Below are 18,420 nucleotides of genomic sequence, written 5' to 3'. Positions count from 1 at the left end.
CCAACGAACGGTTTAACCTAGAAGAACGAAATTTGGTGAGCCAAGGGGGATTGGGGTACTGATCATTACCTGAAAGTGTCATCAAGATTGGGTGAAAAAATGTGTGCTGAGATTTCAGGAAACTCGTAGTTTTTTGGAAGCTTGGCAACCCCTTTCCATAAAAGTGTCTCGCGCCGGTCTCTGATTAGGGCTACATCAATAGGAATCAAAACATAGAGATAGAACTTGGAACTAATATATTGTTTCAAGGTTCAAAGAGCTAGCACAAGCCGTGTTAGATTTAGAGTCCCAACTACATGTATCCATATAGGAGAAAACAGAGTGAAACCTAAAAATTAAAACTGTTACTGTCCACGAACGGTTTAACCTAGAAGAATGAAATTTGGTGAGCCAAGTGGGATTGGGGTACTGATCATTAACTGAAAGTGTCATCCAGATTGGTTGAAAAAATGTGTGCTGGGATTTCAGGAAACTCGTAGTTTTTTAGAAGCTTGGCAACCCCTTTCCATGAAAGTGATTTGCGCCAGTCTCTGCTTAGGGCTACATCAATAGGAAACAAACCATAGAGATAGAACTTGGAACTACTTTATTGTGTCAAGTTTCAAAGAGCTAGCACAAACCGTGTTGGATTTAGAGTTCCAACTACATGTATCCATATAGGAGAAAAGTGAGTGAAACCTAAAAATTAAAACTGTTATTGCCAACGAACGGTTTAACCTAGAAGAACGAAATTTGGTGAGCCAAGGGGGATTGGGGTACTGATCATTACCTGAAAGTGTCATCAAGATTGGGTGAAAAAATGTGTGCTGAGATTTCAGGAAACTCGTAGTTTTTTGGAAGCTTGGCAACCCCTTTCCATGAAAGTGTTTCGCGCCGGTCTCTGCTTAGGGCTACATCAATAGGAAACAAACCATAGAGATAGAACTTGGAACTAATATATTGTGTCAAGGTTCAAAGAGCTAGCACAAACCGTGTTTGATTTAGAGTCCCAACTACATGTATCCATATAGGAGAAAACAGAGTGAAACCTAAAAATTAAAACTGTTACTGCCCACGAACGGTTTAACCTAGAAGAAGGTAATTTTTGAGCCAAGTGGGATTGGGGTACTGATCATTAACTGAAAGTGTCATCCAGATTGGTTGAAAAAATGTGTGCTGGGATTTCAGGAACCTCGTAGTTATTTGGAAGCTTGGCAACCCCTTTCCATGAAAGTTATTTGCTCCGGTCTCTGCTTAGGGCTACATCAATAGGAAACAAACCATAGAGATAGAACTTGGAACTACTTTATTGTGTCAAGTTTCAAAGAGCTAGCACAAACCGTGTTGGATTTAGAGTTCCAACTGCTTGTATCCATATATGAGAAAACAGAGTGAAACCTAAAAATTTAAACTGTTACTGCCAACGAACGGTTTAACCTAGAAGAACGAAATCTGGTGAGCCAAGGGGGATTGGGGTACTGATCATTACCTGAAAGTGTCATCAAGATTGGTGAAAAAATGTGTGCTGAGATTTCAGGAAACTCGTAGTTTTTTGAAAGTTTGGCAACCCCTTTCCATGAAAGTGTTTCGCGCCGGTCTCAGATTAGGGCTACATCAATAGGAAACAAACCATAGAGATAGAACTTGGAACTAATATATTGTGTCAAGGTTCAATGAGCTAGCACAAGCCGTGTTTGATTTAGAGTCCCAACTACATTTATCCATATAGGAGAAAACAGAGTGAAACTTAAAAATTAAAAATGTTACTGCCCACGAACGGTTTAACCTAGAAGAATGAAATTTGGTGAGGCAAGTGGGATTGGGGTACTGATCATTAACTGAAAGTGTCATCCAGATTGGTTGAAAAAATGTGTGCTGGGATTTCAAGAAACTCGTAGTTTTTTGGAAGCTTGGCAACCCCTTTCCATGAAAGTGATTTGCGCCGGTCTCTGCTTAGGGTTACATCAATAGGAAACAAACCATAGAGATAGAACTTGGAACTACTTTATTGTGTCAAGTTTCAAAGAGCTAGCACAAACCGTGTTGGATTTAGAGTTCCAACTACATGTATCCATATAGGAGAAAACAGAGTGAAACCTAAAATTTAAAACAGTTACTGCCAACGAACGGATTAACCTAGAAGAAAAAAATTTGGTGAGCCAAGGGTGATTGGGGTACTGATCATTACCTGAAAGTGTCATCAAGATTCGGTGAAAAAATGTGTGCTGAGATTTCAGGAAACTCGTATTTTTTTGGAAGCTTGGCAACCCCTTTCCAAGAAAGTTATTTGCGCCGGTCTCTGCTTAGGGCTACATCAATAGGAAACAAACCATAGAGATAGAACTTGGAACTACTTTATTGTGTCAAGTTTCAAAGAGCTAGCACAAACCGTGTTGGATTTAGAGTTCCAACTACATGTATCCATATAGGAGAAAACACAGTGAAACCTAAAATTTAAAAGTGTTACTGCCAACAAACGGATTAATCTAGAAGAACAAAATTTGTGAGCCAAGGGTGATTGAGGTACTGATCATTACCTGAAAGTGTCATCCAGATTGGGTGAAAAAATGTGTGCTGAGATTTCAGGAAACTCCTAGTTTTTTGGAAGCTTGGCAATCCCTTTCCATGAAAGTGATTTGCGCCAGTCTCTGCTTAGGGCTACATCAATAGGAAACAAACCATAGAGATAGAACTTGGAACTACTTTATTGTGTCAAGTTTCAAAGAGCTAGCACAAACCGTGTTGGATTTAGAGTTCCAACTACATGTATCCATATAGGAGAAAAGTGAGTGAAACCTAAAAATTAAAACTGTTATTGCCAACGAACGGTTTAACCTAGAAGAACGAAATTTGGTGAGCCAAGGGGGATTGGGGTACTGATCATTACCTGAAAGTGTCATCAAGATTGGGTGAAAAAATGTGTGCTGAGATTTCAGGAAACTCGTAGTTTTTTGGAAGCTTGGCAACCCCTTTCCATGAAAGTGTTTCGCGCCGGTCTCTGCTTAGGGCTACATCAATAGGAAACAAACCATAGAGATAGAACTTGGAACTAATATATTGTGTCAAGGTTCAAAGAGCTAGCACAAACCGTGTTTGATTTAGAGTCCCAACTACATGTATCCATATAGGAGAAAACAGAGTGAAACCTAAAAATTAAAACTGTTACTGCCCACGAACGGTTTAACCTAGAAGAAGGTAATTTTTGAGCCAAGTGGGATTGGGGTACTGATCATTAACTGAAAGTGTCATCCAGATTGGTTGAAAAAATGTGTGCTGGGATTTCAGGAACCTCGTAGTTATTTGGAAGCTTGGCAACCCCTTTCCATGAAAGTTATTTGCTCCGGTCTCTGCTTAGGGCTACATCAATAGGAAACAAACCATAGAGATAGAACTTGGAACTACTTTATTGTGTCAAGTTTCAAAGAGCTAGCACAAACCGTGTTGGATTTAGAGTTCCAACTGCTTGTATCCATATATGAGAAAACAGAGTGAAACCTAAAAATTTAAACTGTTACTGCCAACGAACGGTTTAACCTAGAAGAACGAAATCTGGTGAGCCAAGGGGGATTGGGGTACTGATCATTACCTGAAAGTGTCATCAAGATTGGTGAAAAAATGTGTGCTGAGATTTCAGGAAACTCGTAGTTTTTTGAAAGTTTGGCAACCCCTTTCCATGAAAGTGTTTCGCGCCGGTCTCAGATTAGGGCTACATCAATAGGAAACAAACCATAGAGATAGAACTTGGAACTAATATATTGTGTCAAGGTTCAATGAGCTAGCACAAGCCGTGTTTGATTTAGAGTCCCAACTACATTTATCCATATAGGAGAAAACAGAGTGAAACTTAAAAATTAAAAATGTTACTGCCCACGAACGGTTTAACCTAGAAGAATGAAATTTGGTGAGGCAAGTGGGATTGGGGTACTGATCATTAACTGAAAGTGTCATCCAGATTGGTTGAAAAAATGTGTGCTGGGATTTCAAGAAACTCGTAGTTTTTTGGAAGCTTGGCAACCCCTTTCCATGAAAGTGATTTGCGCCGGTCTCTGCTTAGGGTTACATCAATAGGAAACAAACCATAGAGATAGAACTTGGAACTACTTTATTGTGTCAAGTTTCAAAGAGCTAGCACAAACCGTGTTGGATTTAGAGTTCCAACTACATGTATCCATATAGGAGAAAACAGAGTGAAACCTAAAATTTAAAACAGTTACTGCCAACGAACGGATTAACCTAGAAGAAAAAAATTTGGTGAGCCAAGGGTGATTGGGGTACTGATCATTACCTGAAAGTGTCATCAAGATTCGGTGAAAAAATGTGTGCTGAGATTTCAGGAAACTCGTATTTTTTTGGAAGCTTGGCAACCCCTTTCCAAGAAAGTTATTTGCGCCGGTCTCTGCTTAGGGCTACATCAATAGGAAACAAACCATAGAGATAGAACTTGGAACTACTTTATTGTGTCAAGTTTCAAAGAGCTAGCACAAACCGTGTTGGATTTAGAGTTCCAACTACATGTATCCATATAGGAGAAAACACAGTGAAACCTAAAATTTAAAAGTGTTACTGCCAACAAACGGATTAATCTAGAAGAACAAAATTTGTGAGCCAAGGGTGATTGAGGTACTGATCATTACCTGAAAGTGTCATCCAGATTGGGTGAAAAAATGTGTGCTGAGATTTCAGGAAACTCCTAGTTTTTTGGAAGCTTGGCAATCCCTTTCTAAGAAAGTGTTTTGCACCGGTCTCTGCTTAGGTCTACATCAATAGGAAACAAACCATAGAGATAGAACTTGGAACTACTTTATTGTGTCAAGTTTCAAAGAGCTAGCACAAACCGTGTTTGATTTAGAGTCCCAACTACATGTATCCATATAGGAGAAAACAGAGTGAAACCTAAAAATTAAAACTGTTACTGCCAACGAACGGTTTAACCTATAAGAACGAAATTTGGTGAGCCAACTGGGATTGGGGTACAGATCATTAACTGAAAGTGTCATCCAGATTGGTTGAAAAAATGTGTGCTGTGATTTCAGGAAACACGTAGTTTTTTAGAAGCTTGGCAACCCCTTTCCATGAAAGTGATTTGCGCCGGTCTCTGCTTAGGGCTACATCAATAGGAAACAAAATATAGAGATAGAACTTGGAACTACTTTATTGTGTCAAGTTTCAAAGAGCTAGCAGAAACCGTGTTGGATTTAGAGTTCCAACTACATGTATCCATATAGGCGAAAACAGAGTGAAACCTAAAAATTAAAACTGTTACTGCCAACGAACGGTTTAAACTAGAAGAACGAAATTTGGTGAGCCAAGGATGATTGGGGTACTGATCATTACCTGAAAGTGTCATCAAATGGGTGAAAAAATGTGTGCTGAAATTTCAGGAAACTCGTAGTTTTTTGGAAGCTTGGCAACCCCTTTCCAAGAAAGTGTTTTGCGCCGGTCTCTGCGTAGGGCTACATCAATAGGAAACAAACCATAGAGATAGAACTTGGAACTAATATATTGTGTCAAGGTTCAAAGAGGTAGCACAAACCGTGTTTGATTTAGAGTCCCAACTACATGTATCCATATAGGAGAAAACAGAGTGAAACCTAAAAATTAAAACTGTTACTGCCCACGAATGGTTTAACCTAGAAGAACGTAATTTTTGAGCCAAGTGGGATTGGGGTACTGATCATTACCTGAAAGTGTCATCCAGATTGGGTGAAAAATTGTGTGCTGTGATTTCAGGAAACTCGTAGTTTTTTGGAAGCTTGGCAACCCCTTTCCATGAAAGTGATTTGCGCCGGTCACTGCTTAGGGCTACTTCAATAGGAAACAATCCATACTGATAGAACTTGGAACTACTTTATTGTGTCAAGTTTCAAAGAGCTAGCACAAACCATGTTTGATTTAGAGTTCCAACTACATGTATCCATATAGGACAAAATAGAGTGAAACCTAAAAATTAAAACTGTTACTGCCAACGAACGGTTTAACCTAGAAGAAGGAAATTTGGTGAGCCAAATGGGATTGGGGTACTGATCATTAACTGAAAGTGTCATCCAGATTGGTTGAAAAAATGTGTGCTGGGATTTCAGGAAACTCGCAGTTTTTTGGAAGCTTGGCAACCCCTTTCCATGAAAGTGATTTGCGCCGGTCTCTGCATAGGGGTACATCAATAGGAAACAATCCATAGAGATAGAACTTGGAACTACTTTATTGTGTCAAGTTTCAAAGAGCTAGCACAAACCGTGTTGGATTTAGAGTTCCAACTACATGTATCCATATAGGAGAAAACAGAGTGAAACCTAAAATTTAAAACAGTTACTGCCAACGAACGGATTAACCTAGAAGAACAAAATTTGGTGTGCCAAGGGTGATTGGGGTACTGATCATTACCTGAAAGTGTCATCAAGATTCGGTGAAAAAATGTGTGCTGAGATTTCAGAAAACTCGTAGTTTTTTGGAAGCTTCGCAACCCGTTTCCATGAAAGTGTTTTGCGCCAGTCTCTGCTTAGGGCCACATCAATAGAAAACAAACCATAGAGATAGAACTTGGAACTAATATATTGTGTCAAGGTTCAAAGAGCTAGCACAAACCGTGTTTGATTTAGAATCCCAACTACATGTATCCATATAGGAGAAAACAGAGTGAAACCTAAAAATTAAAACTGTTACTGCCAACGAACGGTTTAACCTAGAAGAACGAAATTTGGTGAGTCAAGTGCGATTGGGGTACTGATCATTACCTGAAAGTGTCATCAAGATTGGGTGAAAAAATGTGTGCTGATTTCATGAAAATTGTAGTTTTTCGAAGCTTGGCAACCCCTTTCGAAGAAAGTGATTTGCGCCGGTCTCTGCTTAGGGCTACATCAATAGGAAACAATCCGTAAAGAAAGAACTTGGAACTACTTTATTGGGTCAAGTTTCAAACAGCTAGCACAAACCGTGTTTGATTTAGAGTTCGAACTACATGTATCCATATAGGAGAAAACAGAGTGAAACCTAAAAATTAAAACTATTACTGCAAACGAACGGTTTAAACTTGAAGAACGAAATTTGGTGAGCCAAGTGGGATAGGGGTACTGATCATTACCTGAAATTGTCATCAAGATTGGTTGAAAAAATGTGTGCTGAGATTTCAGGAAACTCGTAGATTTTTTGAAGCTTGGCAACCCATTTCTATGAAAGTGATTTGCGCCTGTCTGTTCTTAGGGCTACATCAATAGGAAACAAACCATAGAGATAGAACTTGGAACTACTTTATTGTGTCAAGTTTCAAAGAGCTAGCACAAACCGTGTTTGATTTAGAGTTCCAACTACATGTATCCATATAGGAGAAAACAGAGTGAAACCTAAAAATTAAAAGTGTTACTGCCAACGAACGGTTTAACCAAGAAGAACGAAATTTGGTGAGCCAAGTGGAACTGGAGTACTGATCATTACCTGAAAGTGTCATCAAGATTGGGTGAAAAAATGTGTGCTGAGATTTCAGGAAACTCGTAGTTTTTTGGAAGCTTGACAACCCCTTTCCATGAAAGTGATTTGCACTAGTCTCTGCTTAGGGCTACGTCAATAGGAAAAAAACCATAGAGATAGAACTTGGAACTACTTTATTGTGTCAAGTTTCAAAGAGCTGCACAAACCGTGTTTGATTTAGAGTTCCAACTACATTTATCCATATAGGAGAAAACAGAGCAAAACCTAAAAACTAAAACTGTTACTGCCAACGAACGGTTTAACCAAGAAGAACGAAAATTGGTGAGCCAAGTGGAATTGGGGTCCTCATCATTACCTGAAAGTGTTATCAATATTTGGTGATAAAATGTGTGCTGAGATTTCAGGAAACTCGTAGTTTTTGGAAGCTAGGTATCCCCTTTCCATGAAAGTTATTTGCGCCAGTCTCTGCTTAGGGCTACATCAATAGGAAACAAACCATAGAGATAGAACTTGGAACTACTTTATTGTGTGAAGTTTGAAAGAGCTAGCACAAAACGTTTTTGATTTAGAGTTCCATCTACATGTATCCATGTAGGAGAAAACAGAGTGAAACCTAAAAATTAAAACTGTTCCTGCCAATGAACGGTTTAAACTAGAAGAACGAAATTTGGTGATCCAAGTGGGATTGGGTAGTGATCATTACCTGAAAGTGTCATCCAGATTGGGTGAAAAAATGTGTGCTGAGATTTCAGGAAACTCGTAGTTTTTTGGAAGCTTGGCAACCCCTTTCCATGAAAGTGATTTGCGCCAGTCTCTGCTTAGGGCTACATCAATAGGAAACAAACCATAGAGATAGAACATGGAACTACTTTATTGTGTCAAGTTTCAAAGAGCTAGCTCAAATGTGTTTGATTTAGAGTTCCAACTACATGTATCCATATAGGAGAAAACAGAGTGAAACCTAAAATTTAAAACTGTTACTGCCAACGAACGGTTTAACATAGAAGAACGGAATTTGATGAGCCAAGTGGGATTGGGGTACTGATAATTACCTGAAAGTGTCATCCAGATTGGGTGAAAAAATGTGTGCTGAGATTTCAGGAAACTCGTAGTTTTTTGGAAGCTTGGCAACCACTTTCCATGAAAGTGATTTGCGCCACTCTCTGCTTAGGGCTACATAAATAGGACACAAACCATAGAGATAGAACTTGGAACTACTTTCTTGTTTCAAGTTTCAAAGAGCTATCACAAACCGTGTTTGATTTAGAGTCCCATCTACATATATCCATATAGGAGAAAACACAGTGAAACCTAAAAATTAAAACTGTTCCTGCCAACGAACGGTTTAACCTAGAAGAACAAAATTTGGTGAGCCAAGTGGGACTGGAGTACTGATCATTACCTGAAAGTGTCATCAAGATTGGGTGAAAAAATGTGTGCTGAGATTTCAGGAAACTAGTAGTTTTTTGGAAGCTTGACAACACCTTTCCATGAAAGTGATTTACACGAGTCTCTGCTTAGGGCTACGTCAATAGGAAAAAAAAACATAGAGATAGAACTTGGAACTACTTTATTGTGTCAAGTTTCAAAGAGCTAGCACAAAACGTTTTTGATTTAGAGTTCCAACTACTTGTATCCATATAGGAGAAAACAGAGCAAAACCTAAAAATTAAAACTCTTACTGCCAACGAACGGTTTAACCTAGATGAACGAAATTTGGTGAGCCTAGAGGGATTGGGGTACTGATCATTATCTGAAAGTGTCATCCAGATTTGGTGAAAAAATGTGTGCTGAGATTTCAGAAAACTCGTAGTTTTGGAATCTTGGCAACCCCTTTCCATGAAATTTATTTGCGCCAGTATCTGCTTATGGCTACATCAATAGGAAACAAACCATAGTGATAGAACTTGGAACTACTTTATTGTGTGAAGTTTCAAAGAGCTAGCACAAACCGTCTTTGATTTAGAGTTCCAACTACATGTATCCACATAGGAGAAAACAGATAGAAACCTAAAAATTCAAACTCTTACTGCCAACGAACGGTTTAACCTAGAAGAACGAAATTTGGTGAGCCAAGTGGGATTGGGGTACTGATCATTACCTTTAAGTGTCATCAAGATTGGGTGAAAAAATGTGTGCTGATTTCATGAAAATTGTAGTTTTTTGGAAGCTTGGCAACCCCTTTCGAAGAAAGTGATTTGCGCCGGTCTCTGCTTAGGGCTACATCAATAGGAAACAATCCGTAGAGAAAGAACTTGGAACTACTTTATTGGGTCAAGTTTCAAACAGCTAGCACAAACCGTGTTTGATTTAGAGTTCGAACTACATGTATCCATATAGGAGAAAACAGAGTGAAACCTAAAAATTAAAACTATTACTGCAAACGAACGGTTTAAACTAGAAGAACAAAATTTGGTGAGACAAGTGGGATTGGGGTACTGATCATTACCTTTAAGTGTCATCAAGATTGGGTGAAAAAATGTGTGCTGAGATTTCAGGAAACTCGTAGATTTTTTGAAGCTTGGCAACCCATTTCCATGAAAGTGATTTGCGCCTGTCTGTTCTTAGGGCTACATCAATAGGAAACAAACCATAGAGATAGAACTTGGAACTACTTTATTGTGTCAAGTTTCAAAGAGCTAGAACAAACCGTGTTTGATTTAGAGTTCCAACTACATGTATCCATATAGGAGAAAACAGAGTGAAACCTAAAAATTAAAAGTGTTACTGCCAACGAACGGTTTAACCAAGAAGAACGAAATTTGGTGACCAAGTGGGATTGGTGTACTGATCATTACCTGAAAGTGTCATCCAGATTGGGTGAAAAAATGTGTGCTGAGATTTCAGGAAACTCGTAGTTTTTTGGAAGCTTGACAACCCCTTTCCATGAAAGTGATTTGCACTAGTCTCTGCTTAGGGCTACGTCAATAGGAAACAAACCATAGAGATAGAACTTGGAACTAATATATTGTGTCAAGTTTCAAAGAGCTGCACAAACCGTGTTTCATTTAGAGTTCCAACTACATGTATCCATATAGGAGAAAACAGAGCAAAACCTAAAAACTAAAACTGTTACTGCCAACGAATGGTTTAACCTAGAAGAACGAAAATTTGTGAGCCAAGTGGGATTGGGGTCCTCATCATTACCTGAAAGTGTTATCAATATTTGGTGATAAAATGTGTGCTGAGATTTCAGGAAACTCGTAGTTTTTTGGAAGCTTGGCAACCCCTTTCCATGAAAGTGATTTGCGCCAGTCTCTACTTAGGGCTACATCAATAGGAAACAAACCATAGAGATAGAACTTGGAACTACTTTAGTGTGTGAAGTTTCAAAGAGCTAGCACAAACCGTGTTTGATTTAGAGTCCCATCTACATGTATCCATGTAGGAGAAAACAGAGTGAAACCTAAAAATTAAAACTGTTACTGCCAACGAACGGTTTAACCTAGAAGAACGAAATTTGGTGAGCCAAGGGGGGTTGGGGTACTGATCATTACCTGAAAGTGTCATCAAGATTGGGTGAAAAAATGTGTGCTGAGATTTCAGGAAACTCGTAGTTTTTTGGAAGCTTGCCAACCCCTTTCCATGAAAGTGATTTGCGCCAGTCTCTGCTTAGGGCTACATCAATAGGAAACAAACTATAGAGATAGAACTTGGAACTACTTTATTGTGTCAAGTTTCAAAGAGCTAGCACAAACCGTGTTTGATTTAGAGTTCTCCCTACCTATATCCATATAGGAGAAAAAAGAGTGAAAGGTAAAAATTAAAACTGTTACTGCCAACGAACGGTTTAAACTAGAAGAACGAAATTTAGTGAGCCAAGTGGGATTGGGGTACTGATCATTACCTGAAAGTGTCATCAAGATAGGGTGAAAAAATATGTGCTGAGATTTCTGGAAGCTCGTAGTTTTTTGGCAGCTTGGCAACGCCTTTCCATGAAAGTGATTTGCGCCAGTCTCTGCTTAGGGCTACATCAATAGGAAACACACCATAGAAATAGAACTTGGAACTACTTTATTGTGTCAAGTTTCAAAGAGCTAGCACAAACCGTGTTTGATTTAGAGTTCCAACTACATGTATCCATAAAGGAGAAAACAGAGTGAAACCTAAAAATTAAAACTGTTCCTGCCAAGGAACCGTTTAACCTAGAAGAACAAAATTTGGTGAGCCAAGTGGGATTGGGGTACTGATCATATCCTGAAAGTGTCATCCAGTTTTGGTGAAAAAATGTGTGCTGAGATTTCAGAAAACTCGTAGTTTTGGAATCTTGGCAACCCCTTTCCATGAAATTGATTTGTGCCAGTATCTGCTTACGACTACATCAATAGGATACAAACCATAGAGATAGAACTTGGAACTACTTTATTTTGTCAAGTTTCAAAGAGCTAGCACAAACCGTCTTTGATTTAGAGTTCCAACTACATGTATCCATATAGGAGAAAACAGAGCGAAACCCAAAAATTAAAACTGTTACTGCCAAGGAACGGTTTAACACAGAAGAACGAAATTTGGTGAGCCAAGTGGAATTGGGGTACTGATCATTACCTGAAAGTGTCATGCAGATAGGGTCAAAAAATGTGTGCTGAGATTTCAGGAAACTCGTAGTTTTTTGGAAGCTTGGCAACCCCTTTCCATTAAAGTGATTTGCGCCGGTCTCTGCTTAGGGCTACATCAATAGGAAACAAACCACAAAGATAAAAGTTGGAACTACTTTATTGTGTCAAGTTTCAAAGAGCTAGCACAAACCGTGTTTGATTTAGAGTTCCAACTGCATGTATTAATGTAGGAGAAATCAGAGTGAAACCTAAAAATTAAAACTGTTACTGCCAACGAACGTTTTAACCTAGTAGAACGAAATTTGGTGAGCCAAGTGGGATTGGGGTACTGATCATTACATGAAAGTGATATCCAGATTCGGTGAAAAAATGTGTGCTGAGATTTCAAGAAACTCGCAGTTTTTTGGAAGCATGGCAACCCCTTTCAATGAAAGTGACTTGCACCAGTCTCTGCTTACGGCTACATCAATAGGAAACAAACCATAGAGATAGAACTTGGAACTACTTTATTGTGTCAAGTTTCAAAGAGCTAGCACAAACCGTGCTTTATTTAGAGTTCCCACTACATGTATCCATATAGGAGAAAACAGAGTGAAACCTAAAAATTTAAACTGTTACTCCCAACGAACGGTTTAACCTAGAAAAACGAAATTTGGTGAGCCAAGTGGGACTGGGGTCCTGATCATTACCTGAAAGTGTCATCCGGATTGGGTGAAAAAATGTGTGCTGAGATTTCAGGAAACTCGTAGTTTTTGGAAGCTTGGCAACCCCTTTCCATGAAAGTGATTTGCGCCAGTCTCTGCTTAGGGTGACATCAATAGGAAAAAACCATAGAGATAGAACTTTTTATTGTGTCAAGTTTTAAAGAGCTAGCAAAACTGTGTTTGATTTAGAGTTCCCACTACATGTATCCATATAGGAGAAAACAGAGTGAAACCTAATAATTTAAACTGTTACTGCCAACGAACAGTTTAACCTTGAAGAACGAAATTTGGTGAGCCAAGTGGGATTGGGGTACTGATCATTACCTGAAAGTGTCATCAAGATTGGGTTAAAAAATGGGTGCTGAGATTTCAGGAAACTCGTAGTTTTTTGGAAGCTTGGCAACCCATTTCCATGAAAGTGGTTTGCGCCAGTCTCTGCTAAGGGCTACATCAATAGGAAACAAACCATAGAGATAGAACTTGGAACTACTTTATTGTGTCAAGTTTCAAAGAGCTAGCACAAACCGTGTTTGATTTAGAGTTCCAGCTACATGTATCCATATAGGACAAAACAGAGTGAAACCTAAAAATTAAAACTGTTACTTCCAACGAACGGTTTAACATAGAAGAACGAAATTTGGTGAGCCAAGGGGCATTGATGTACTGATCATTACCTGAAACTGTCATCAAGATTGGGTGAAAAAATGTGTGCTGAGATTTCAGGAAACTCTTAGTTTTTTGGAAGCTTGGCAACACCTTTCCATGAAAGTGATTTGCGCCGGTCTCTGCTTAGGGCTACATCAATAGGAAACCATCAATACAGAATGATCTTGGAACTACTTTATTGTGCCAAGTTTCAAAGGGCTAGCACAAACCGTGTTTGATTTAGAGTCCCAAATACATGTATCCATATAGGAGAAAAGAGAGTGAAACCTAAAAATTTAAACTGTTACTGCCAACGAACGGTTTAACCTAGAAGAACTAAATTTGGTGAGCCAAGTGGGATTGAAGTTCTGATCATTACCTGAAAGTGTCATCAAGATTGGGTGAAAAAATTGGTGCTGAGATTTCAGGAAACTCGTAGTTTTTTGGAAGCTTGGCAACCCCTTTCCAATAAAGTGATTTGCGCCAGTCTCTGCTTAGGGCTACATCAATAGGAATGAAACCATAGAAACAGAACTTGGAACTACTTTATTGGGTCAACTTTCAAAGAGCTAGCACAAACCGTGTTTGATTTAGTGTTCGAACTACATGTATCCATATAGGAGAAAACAGAGTGAAACCTAAAAATTAAACTGTTACTGACAACGAACGGTATAACCTAGAAGAACGAAATTTGGTGAGCCAAGTGGGATTGGGGTACTAATCATTACCTGAAAGTGTCAGTAAGTTTGGGTGAAAAAATGTGTGCTGAGATTTCAGGAAACGCGTAGTTTTTTGGAAGCTTGGCAACTTTTTCCATGAAAGTGATTTGCGCCGGTCTCTGCTTTGGGCTACATCAATAGGAAACAAACATTAGAGATAGAACTTGGAACTACGTTATTGTGTCAAGTTACAAAGAGCTAGCACAAACCGTGTTTGATTTAGAGTTCCAAATACTTTTATCCATATAGGAGAAAACAGAGTGAAACCTAAAATTTAAAACTGTTACTGAAAACGAACGGTTTAACCTAGAAGAACGAAATTTGGTGAGCCAAGTGGGATTGGGGTCCTGATCACTATTTGAAAGAGTCATCAAGATTGGGTGAAAAAATGTGTGCTGATTTCAGGAAACTCGTAGTTTTTTGGAATCTTGGCAACCCCTTTCCTTTAAACTGATTTGCGCCAGTCTCTGCTTAGGGCTACATCAATAGGAAACAAACCATAGAGATAGAACTTGGAACTACTTTATTGTGTCAAGTTTCAAAGAGCAGCAGAAACCGTGTTTGAATTAGAGTTCCAACTACATGTATCCATATAGGAGAAAAGAGAGTGAAACCTAAAAATTAAAACTGTTACTGACAACGAACGGTTTAACCTAGAAGAACGAAATTTGGTGATCCAAGTGGGAATGGGGTACTGATCATTACCTTTAAGTGTCATCAAGATTGGGTGAAAAAAATGTGTGCTGAGATTTCAGGAACCTCATAGTTTTTTGGAAGCTTGGCAACCCCTTTCCATGAAAGTGATTTGCGCTGGTCTCTGCTTAGGGCTACATCAATAGGAAACAAACCAAAGAGATAGAACGTGGAACTACTTTATTGTGTCAAGTTTCAAAGAGCTAGCACAAACCGTCTTTGATTTAGAGTTCCAACTATATGTATCCATATAGGAGAAAACAGAGTGAAACCTAAAAATTAAACTGTTACTGCCAACGAACGGTTTAACCTGGAAGAACGAAATTTGGTGAGCCAAGTGGGATTGGGGTACTGATCATTACCTGAAAGTGTCATCAAGTTTGGTGAAAAAATGTGTGCTGAGATTTCAGGAAACTCGTAATTTTTTGGAAGCTTGGCAACCGTTTTCTATGAAAGTGATTTGCGCTGGTCTCTGCTTTGGGCTACATCAATTGGAAACATACCATAGAGATAGAACATGGAACTACTTTATTGAGTCAAGTTTCATAGAGCTAGCACAAACTGTGTTTTATTTTGAGTTCCAAATACATGTATCCATATAGGATAAAATAGAGTGAAACCTAAAATTTAAAAATGTTACTGCCAACGAACGGTAAAACCTAGAAGAACGAAATTTGGTGAGCCAAGTGGGAATAAGGTACTGATCACTATTTGAAAGTGTCATCAAGATTGGGTGAAAAAATGTGTGCTGAGATTTCAAGAAACTCGTAGATTTTGGAAGCTTGGCAACCCCTTTGAATGAAAGTGACTTGCGCCAGTCTCTGCTTATGGCTACATCAATAGGAAACAAACCAAAGAGATAGAACTTGGAACTACTTTATTTTGTCAAGTTTCAAAGAGCTAGCACAAACTGTGTTTGATTTAGAGTTCCAACTACATGTATCCATATAGGAGAAAACAGAGTGAAACATAAAAATTAAACTGCTACTGCCAAGGAACGGTTTAACCTGGAAGAAGGCAATTTGGTGAGCCAAGTGGGATTTGGGTACTGATCATTACCTGAAAGTGTCATCAAGATTGGGTGAAAAAATGTGTGCAGAGATCAGGAAACTCGTAGTTTTTTTGGAAGCTTGGCAACCCCTTTCAATGAAAGTTACTTGTGCCATTCTCTGCTTACAGCTATATCTATAGGAAACAAATCATAGAGATAGAACTTGGAACTACTTTATGGTGTCAAGTTTCAAAGAGCTAGCACAAACCGTGTTTGATTTAGAGTTCCAACTACATGTATCCATATAGGAGAAACCAGAGTGAAACCTAAAAATTAAAACTGATACTGCCAACGAACGGTTTAACCTAGAAGAACGAAATTTGGTGAGCCAAGTGGTATTGGGATACTGATCATTATTTGAAAGTGTCATCAAGATTGGGTGAAAAAATGTGTGCTGAGATTTCAGGAAACTCGTAGTTTTTTGGAAGATTCGCAACCCCTTTCCATGAAAGTGATTTGCGCCAGTCTCTGCTTAGGGCTACATCAATAGGAAACAAACCATAGAGATAGAACTTGGAACTACTATATTGTGTCAAGTTTCAAAGAGCTAGCACAAAATATGCTTGATTTAGAGTTCCAAATACATGTATCCATATATGAGAAAACAGAGTGAAACCTAAAAATTTAAACTGTTACTGCCAACGAACCGTTTAACCTGGAAGAACGAAATTTGGTGAGCCAAGTGGGATTGGGGTACTGATCATTACCTGAAAGTGTCATCAAGTTTGGGTGAAAAAATGTGTCCTGAGATTTCAGGAAACTCGTAATTTTTTGGAAGCTTGGCAACCGTTTTCCATGAAAGTGATTTGCGCCGGTCTCTGCTTTGGGCTACATCAATAGGAAACATACCATAGAGATAGAACTTGGAACTACTTTATTGAGTCAAGTTTCATAGAGCTAGCACAAACCGTGTTTTATTTAGAGTTCCAAATACATGTATCCATATAGGATAAAACAGAGTGGAACCTAAAATTTAAAACTGTTACTGCCAACGAACGGTTTAACCTAGAAGAACGAAATTTGGTGAGCCAAGTGGGATTAAGGTACTGATCACTATTTGTAAGTCTCATCAAGATTGGGTGAAAAAATGTGTGCTGAGATTTCAGGAAACTCGTAGATTTTGGAAGCTTGGCAACCCCTTTCAATGAAAGTGACTTGCGCCAGTCTCTGCTTATGGCTACATCAATAGGAAACAAACCATAGAGATAGAACTTGGAACTACTATATTGTGTCAAGTTTCAAATAGCTAGCACAAACCGTGTTTGATTTAGAGTTCCAACTATATGTATCCATATAGGACAAAACAGAGTGAAACCTAAAAATTAAAACTGTTACTGCCAACGAACGGTTTAACCTAGAAGAACGAAATTTGGTGAGCCAAGTGGGATTGAGGTACTGATCATTACCTGAAAGTGTCATCAAGATTGGGTGAAAAAATGTGTGCTGAGGTTTCAGGAAACTCGTAGTTTTTTGGAAGCTTGGCAACCCCTTTCCAAGAAAGTGATTTGCGCCAGTCTCTGCTTAGGGCTACATCAGTAGAAGACAAACCATAGAGAGAGAACTTGGAACTACTTTATTGTGTCAAGTTTCAAAGAGCTAGCAGAAACCGTGTTTGATTTAGAGTTCCAACTACATGTATTCATATAGGAGAAAAGAGAGTGAAACCTAAAAATTAAACTGTTACTGACAACGAACGGTATAACCTAGAAGAACGAAATTTGGTGAGCCAAGTGGGATTGGGGTACTGATCATTACCTGAAAGTGTCATCAAGATTGGGTGAAAAAATGTGTGCTGAGATTTCAGGAAACTCGTAGTTTTTTGGAAGCTTGGCAACTTCTTTCCATGAAAGTGATTTGCGCCACTCTCTGCTTAGGACTACATCAATAGGAAACAAACATTAGAGATAGAACTTGGAACTACTTTATTGTGTCAAGTTTCAAAGAGCTAGCTCAAACCGTGTGTGATTTAGAGTTCCAACTACATGTAACCATATAGGAGAAAACAGAGTGAAACTAAAAAATTAAAACAGTTACTGCCAACGTACGGTTTAAACTAGAAGAATGAAATTTGGTGAGCCTAGTGGGATTGGGGTACTGATCATTACCTGAAAGTGTCATCAAGATTGGGTGAAAAAATGTGTGCTGAGATTTCAGGAAACTCGTAGTTTTTTGGAAGCTTGGCAACCCCTTTCCATGAAAGTAATTTGCGCCACTCTCTGCTTAGGGCTACATAAATAGGAAACAAACCATAGAGATAGAACTTGGAACTACTTTATTGTGTCAAGTTTCAAAGAGCTAGCACAAACCGTGTTTGATTTAGAGTTCCAACTACATGTATCCATATAGAAGAAAACAGAGTGAAACCTAAAAATTAAAACTGATACTGCCAACGAACGGTTTAACCTAGAAGAACGAAATTTGGTGAGCCAAGTGGGATTGGGATACTGATCATTATTTGAAAGTGTCATCAATATTGGGTGAAAAAATGTGTGCTGAGATTTCAGAAAACTCGTAGTTTTTTGGAAGCTTGTCAACCCCTTTCCATGAAAGTGATTTGTGCCAGTCTCTGCTTAGGGCTACATCAATAGGAGACAAACCGTAGAGATAGAACTTGGAACTACTTTATTGTGTCAAGTTACAAAGAGCTAGCA

Source organism: Spermophilus citellus, assembly GCF_964194105.1.
Source record: "Spermophilus citellus genome assembly, chromosome: 16".
Classification (NCBI taxonomy): Eukaryota; Metazoa; Chordata; class Mammalia; order Rodentia; family Sciuridae; genus Spermophilus; species Spermophilus citellus.
The sequence above is the reverse complement of the archived record's forward strand: the minus strand, read 5'-3'. Positions refer to the sequence as shown.